We start from the raw sequence: 7,787 nt of genomic DNA on the forward strand, positions 1-7,787 counted from the left end.
ATCAAGATGACTGAACATTTTTCTATTATAGAATGAGATTTTCACTCTACAGCGGAGTGTGCGCTGATATGAAACTTCCTGGCAGATTAAAACTGTGTGCCCGACCGAGACTCGAACTCAGGACCTGTGCCTTTCGCGGGCAAGTGCTCTACCACCTGAGCTACCGAAGCACGACTCACGTCCGCTACTCACAGCTTTACTTCTGCCAGTATCCGTCTCCTACCTTCCAAACTTTACAGAAGCTCTTCTGCGAACCTTGCAGAACTAGCACTCCTGAAAGAAAGGATATTGCGGAGACATGGCTTAGCCACAGCCTGCAGGATGTTTCCAGAATGAGATTTTCACTCTGCAGCGGAGTGTGCACTGATATGAAACTTCCTGGCAGATTAAAACTGTCTGCCCGACCGAGACTCGAACTCGGGACCTTTGCCTTTCGCGGGCAAGTGCTCTACCAACTGAGCTACCGAAGCACGACTCACATCCGGTACTCACAGCTTTACTTCTGCCAGTATCCGTCTCCTACCTTCCAAACTTTACAGAAGCTCTTCTGCGAACCTTGCAGAACTAGCACTCCTGAAAGAAAGGATATTGCGGAGACATGGCTTAGCCACAGCCTGCAGGATGTTTCCAGAATGAGATTTTCACTCTGCAGCGGAGTGTGCGCTGATATGAAACTTCCTGGCAGATTAAAACTGTGTGCCCGACCGAGACTCGAACTCGGGACCTTTGCCTTTCGGGGGCAAATGCTCTACCAACTTAGCTACCGAAGCACGACTCACGTCCGCTACTCACAGCTTTACTTCTGCCAGTATCCGTCTCCTACCTTCCAAACTTTACATTGAACATGTTTGGGACTGGATGAAGCGTCGTCTCACGCGGTCTGCACGTCCTGCACGAACGCTGGTCCAACTGAGGCGCCAGGTGGAAATGGCATGGCAAGCCGTTCCACAGGACTACATCCAGCATCTCTACGATCGTCTCCATGGGAGAATAGCAGCCTGCATTGCTGCGAAAGGTGGATATACACTGTACTAGTGCCGACATTGTGCATGCTCTGTTGCCTGTGTCTATGTGCCTGTGGTTCTGTCAGTGTGATCATGTGATGTATCTGACCCCAGGAATGTATCAATAAAGTTTCCCCTTCCTGGGACAATGAATTCACGGTGTTCTTATTTCAATTTCCAGGAGTGTATCTCAAAATCTGTTCCGTGGTTATGCAAAGCTATTTAGGTAATTTTTTTCTTATGAGCCTGCTTTCATTTCTCCTTCAACCAGCCCAAAACCCAATGACTTGAGAAAATTTCTTCAGTTGTTTGCGCCACACATTCCCCTTGTACAAAACATAGTCATTTATTCTTGATGCAACTAAAAGCTCCGACATGTCCCGCATTGGCCAGCGCCTGGTTTTTCATGCCATGACCTTGTTGTGGCATAGTAACTCAAATACATCGACCCCCCTTTGTTATCAATGTAGAAAAGTTGCCTTCTCATCCATTTCACCTGTCTCATGCATGACTGACAAAAGAATAATGTTTAGCAACAATTTTATGAAAAGGAAAGCTGCTACTAACCACACAACAAAGATGCTGAATCACAGATAGGCACAACAAATAGACTGTCACATATAAAGCTTTCGGCCAATAAGGCTTTCATACAGACACACACATGCACACACACACACACACACACACACACACACACACACACACACACACACACACACACACACTCACTCATACAAACACAATTCACACACACGTGTCTGCAGTTCCAGGCAACTGAAACAACACTGCCGTCGAGATTTGACAAAGGCCTTACTGGCCAAAAGCTTTATTTGTGACAGTCATTTTGTTGTGCCTATCTGTGCCTTAGCATCTCTGCGTCATGCCCTATGGTTTAAAAACTGCTGCTCAGCAATGGCAATGTTTCATTGATTCGGTTTTACTACCACTTCCTTTCGCTTTTGCCTATTTGGATGACATATTTATCTTTTCCTCATCTGCAGAGGAACACCAATTCCAACTTGATGCAGTCCTTGCAGCTCTTGCGGCCAACAGCGTAGTTATCAACCACAACAAATCACAGCTCTGTTCTACATCTGTTACTTTCCTTGGCCTTGTGGTCTCGGCTGACAACCTCCACCCAACTGATTAATGAATCACGAAGATCCTCGCTCTGCCTCTCCCTGAGGATTACTCATAACTGCGTCATTTTCTATGGATGGTGATCTTCTATGGGCGACATATACCTCAGGCTGCCTTCGTCCAGTTGTTTCTAACCGACGCCCTCTCTGGTAAAAATACAGTAGGAAAGTGTAAAGTGGACTGGACTAGGCCCTTGCTAGACGCTTTGGACAGTTTGAAATCGGCCATCACTCAGTCTATCACTCTCATGCACCCCAACCCCAAGCTGCGCATTTCTATCCCTACCGAAGCTAGCGAGTCGGCCGTAGGTACTTTCCTCCGACAGCACACTGCAGACTCAATGCAACCGCTCCGTTTCGTCTCAAAAAAGCTAACAAGAAGTCAGTGTAAATGGTCGACCTTCAACCGCGAGTTCCTCACGGTTTATGAGGCAGTCAAACATTTTAGGAGCGACGCTGAAGGACGCGATTTCACCATCTATTCGGACCATAAACCTCTTGTTGATTCGATCCGCAACCCCGCATAAGATCTCCCGCTACGCCACTTCCGGCAGATGGACTTTATTTGCCAACATGCCTCGGACTCTTGTTACATCCGTGGTTCGGAAAACGTAGTTGCCGACTACCTCTCCCACATTTCGATGATTTTCTCGCAGTTGAACTTAGAGGAACTGGCGCAGCTTCAGGCTGAAGACACAGACACACAACGTCTGCTCTAGGATGATGGATCTTCACTCGTCATCAAACCTATTGTCCTGCATGGGTCATCAACTTCTATCATCTGTGACATTTGTACTCATTCGCCCCACCCCTTTGGCGCGGGATTTTCGAGGCGTTACGTAATCTTACCCACCTTGGAACTTAGTAAATGACATGACTCATAACGGAATGTTTCGTCTGGCAGTGCATGTGGCACAGTTGCCACTCGTGGTGACGCACATGCATTCCTTGTCAATGGAGCAAGATGAGCAGACATGCACAACTGCCTTTAGGACAGTTCGACGTCCCAAAGGCAAATTGACGTGGTCGGTCATCTTCCCCCATCTGAGGGATACAAATACATCCTTTCCATGTTCAACTGCATCACCCATTCGGTTGAGGTGGTACCCTTGGTGAACATTATGGCTGAAACAATTGCTCAAACGTTGATTTCGGCGAGGGTGGCTGGATTTGGTTGCTCCCTGTCACTTACCATGGACCAGGACCGCCAATTCGAGTCATCGCTTTTCTCTCGCCTGTGTAAGTTGTGCGGGGTGGCGAAATTTCACATCTGCAGGTCAATGGACTAGTGCAGTGATGGTAAAGAAGCTAAAAGCTGCACTCATGTGCCACAGATGGCTTTGGTCTGAGGATCTGCCGAGGGTATTGCTGGGAACCCACTCTGTGGACAAGGAGGACCTCCATGTTTTGTTGGCGTAGGTCCTGCATGGTGAACCACTCATCCTGCCTGCCAAATTCGTTGAGGACACTTCTGCGACGACTGCTACCAACCGGCCAGCCCTCATCGAACGAGTGCATGCTTACGTGCCCCGCTTTTGCCCGCCTCTACCTCGCACTCACACCAGGCCACATGTTTTTATTCATAAGGACTTGAAATCATGCGATTTCGTCATGTTACAATATAACTCTGTTCGTGCGGTTCTGCAACCTCCGTACTCCGGCCCACACCACGTATTACACCGTGGGGTCAATACATTCGTGATTCTGCTCAACGGCTGCCCGAGTACACAGCCACACACTTAGCACGCCCGACGCCGTCTCCGCCTTCCGAGCTGGCACATACAGTTTTTTGTGGATGTGTGCTAGCTCTCCCCCGCCAAGCTCCGGAATGCTGTGGGAGGGCGGAGGGGGGGGGGGGGGGGCTGTGTGGCATCTCTACATCTACATCCATACTCCGCAAGCCACCTGACAGTGTGTGGCGGAGGGTACCCTGAGTACCTCTATCGGTTCTCCCTTCTATTCCAGTATCGTATTGTACGTGGAAAGAAGGATTGTCGGTATGCTTCTGTGTGGGCTCTAATCTCTCTGATTTTATCCTCATTGTCTCTTCGCAAGATATACGTAGGAGGGAGCAATATACTGCTTGATTCTTCGGTGAAGGTATGTTCTCGAAACTTTAACAAAAGCCCGTACCGAGCTACTGAGCGTCTCTCCTGCAGAGCCTTCCACTGGAGTTTATCTATCATCTCCGTAACGCTTTCGCGATTACTAAATGATCCTATAACGAAGCGCGCTGCTCTCCGTTGGATCTTCTCTATCTCTTCTATCAACCCTATCTGGTGCGGATCCCACACTGCTGAGCAGTACTCAAGCAGTGGGCGCACAAGCGTAGTGTAACCTACTTCCTTTGTTGTCGGATTGCATTTCCTTAGGATTCTTCCATTGAATCTCAGTCTGGCATCTGCTTTACCGACGATCAACTTTATATGTTCATTCCATTTTAAATCACTCCTAATGCGTACTCCCAGATAATTTATGGAATTAACTGCTTCCAGTTGCTGACCTGCTATTTTGTAGCTAAATGATAAGGGACCTATCTTTCAATGTATTCGCATCACATTACACTTGTCTACATTGAGATTCAATTGCCATTCCGTGCACGATGCGTCAATTCGCTGCAGATCCACCTGAATTTCAGTACAATTTTCCATTGTTGCAACCTCTCGATACACCACAGCATCATCTGCAAAAAGCCTCAGTGAACTTCCGATGTCATCCACCAGGTCATTTATGTATATTGTGAATAGCAACGGTCCTATGACACTCCCCTGCGGCACACCTGAAATCACTCTTACTTCGGAAGACTTCTCTCCATTGAGAATGACATGCTGCGTTCTGTTATCTAGGAACTCTTCAATCCAATCACACAATTGATCTGATAGTCCATATGCTCTTACTTTGTTCATTAAACGACTGTGGGGAACTGTGTCAAACGCCATGCGGAAGTCAAGAAACACGGCATCTACCTGTGAACCCGTGTCTACGACCCTCTGAGTCTCGTGGACGAATAGCGCGAGCTGGGTTTCACACGACCGTCTTTTTCGAAACCCATGCTGATTCCTACAGAGTAGATTTCTAGTCTCCAGAAAAGTCATTATACTCGAACATAATACGTGTTCCAAAATTCTACAACTGATCGACGTTAGAGATATAGGTCTATAGTTCTGCACATCTGTTCGACGTCCCTTCTTGAAAACGGGGATGACCTGTGCCCTTTTCCAATCCTTTGGAACGCTACGCTCTTCTAGAGACCTACGGTACACCGCTGCAAGAAGGGGGGCAAGTTCCTTCGCGTACTCTGTGTAAAATCGAACTGGTATCCCATCAGGACCAGCGGCCTTTCCTCTTTTGAGCGATTTTAATTGTTTCTCTATCCCTCTGTCGTCTATTTCGATATCTACCATTTTGTCAACTGTGCGACAATCTGGAGAAGGAAGCACACTGCAGTCTTCCTCTGTGAAACAGCTTTGGAAGAAGACATTTAGTATTTCGGCCTTTAGTCTGTCATCCTCTGTTTCAGTACCATTTTGGTCACAGAGTGTCTGGACATTTTGTTTTGATCCACCTACCGCTTTGAGATAGGACCAAAATTTCTTAGGATTTTCTGCCAAGTCAGTACATAGAACTTTACTTTCGAATTCATTGAAAGCCTCTCGCATAGCCCTCCTCACACTACATTTCGCTTCGCGTATTTTTTGTTTGTCTGCAAGGCTTTGGCTATGTTTATGTTTGCTGTGAAGTTCCCTTTGCTTCCGCAGCAGTTTTCTAACTCGGTTGTTGTACCACGGTGGCTCTTTCCCATCTCTTACGATCTTGCTTGGCACATACTCATCTAACGCATATTGTACGATGGTTTTGAACTTTGTCCACTGATCCTCAACACTATCTGTGCTTGAGACAAAACTTTTGTGTTGAGTCGTCAGGTACTCTGTAATCTGCTTTTCGTCACTTTTGCTAAATAGAAAAATCTTCCTACCTTTTTTAATATTTCTATTTACGGCTGAAATCATCGATGCAGTAACCGCTTTATGATCGCTGATTCCCTGTTCTGCATTAACTGATTCAAATAGTTCGGGTCTGTTTGTCACCAGAAGGTCTAATATGTTATCGCCACCAGTCGGTTCTCTTTTTAACTGCTTAAGGTAGTTTTCAGGTAAAGCACTTAAAAATATTTCACTGGATTCTTTGTCCCTACCACCCGTTATGAACGTTTGAGTCTCCCAGTTTAAATCCGGCAAATTAAAATCTCCGCCCAGAATTGTAACATGCTCGGGAAATCTACTCGAAATATTTTTCAAATTATCCTTCAGGTGGTCAGCCACAACAGCTGCTGAGCCCGGGGGCCTATAGATACATCCAATTACCATGTCTGAGCCTGCTTTAACCGTGACCTTCACCCAAATCATTTCACAATTCGAATCTCCGTCAATTTCCTTCGATACTATTGCACTTCTTATCGCTATAAACACGCCTCCCCCTTCACTGTCCAGCCTGTCTCTGCGGTATACATTCCAATCTGAGTTTAGGATTTCATTACTGTTTACATGTGGTTTCAGCCAACTTTCTGTCCCTAGTACTATATGGGCGTTGTGACCGTTTATTAATGAGAGCAGTTCTGGGACCTTTCTATAGACGCTCCTGCAGTTTACTATTAGCACATTAATATTGTTATTCCCTGTTACATTTTGCCTACTCCTGCCTTGCCGCGTCTCAGGAGGCGTCTTGTCGGGCCTAGGGAGGGAATTCTCTGACGTGAAGGGACAGTTCTTTGATTATGCTATTTGGTTTCCCTTTCTTGTCTTTGTATTCTAGCGCTATGTTGGACAGCCATCTTTCTGTATTTGCTCTATTACGTGACGAAATAAATGTCGTTTCGATCCTAAAAGTATGTTATTACAATGCAACACCATGTAAAACCCACAAGTTCATCCAAAGGTTTGTTCATTGCACTAATTTTTTAAGCTGATGTTTGCAAATCTGTTTCATATTAAAACACCCTTCCCTCTGATTTGGTCGATCAAGAAAGTCCGTTTTTATTCTGACCAAAATTTATCCAAAAATCCTTTCTCAAGATGTACAAAGGTCGTATCATCATTAGTATACTAATTTGCCTAGCTTAATGCTTCGCCTTACAGAAACTTCTAAGGAAACTTTATTTTCATATCACTGATATTAGACACAAAGTTATGTCTGCATTGCTGCTGAAAATCTACAGGATGTAAACTACCTTCACCTGAAAAGTTTTTCACTGAAATGTTGCAAAACATGGTACCAACATTGTTAACAAGATTTCAGTTAACTACAACATCAGACAATTCTTCAACTTTTTTTACACAAAACCGAAACACTATTTTCCAAGGTGCTAGTTTTCTTGTTACTTAATTTTACGTTTTTTCTGAATTTTCTGTCTGTTGTTTTCACCTGCTCAAGAAAACTACTGTCAAAAAGTGGCACTTTGGTGCCAACATTAGTTTCCAAAATCGAAACTTGACTATTAACTTTTTGACAAAAGTTCTTATTCCCTCATTCACTTTTTCAAAAGCAGTTTTGTTTTGTTCTCTAATTTTAGCGATCTCATCTTTGACATTTTAGCTTCATTATTAAATTTAAATTCAATTTATTTCTTTTTCGACTCCACAGATTC

At 45.1% G+C, this 7,787-nt stretch overlaps 1 non-coding gene across 1 annotated transcript; it reads right to left on the minus strand.

Annotated features, from left to right (window-relative positions):
• Positions 1–396: 396 nt before the first annotated feature.
• On the minus strand, positions 397–471 carry Trnas-cga (transfer RNA serine (anticodon CGA)). Its single transcript has one exon. It is a non-coding gene; the product is annotated as a tRNA-Ser (tRNA).
• Between the last annotated feature and the right edge of the window lie 7,316 nt (positions 472–7,787).

This window comes from Schistocerca gregaria, chromosome 1, assembly GCF_023897955.1.
Source record: "Schistocerca gregaria isolate iqSchGreg1 chromosome 1, iqSchGreg1.2, whole genome shotgun sequence".
Classification (NCBI taxonomy): Eukaryota; Metazoa; Arthropoda; class Insecta; order Orthoptera; family Acrididae; genus Schistocerca; species Schistocerca gregaria.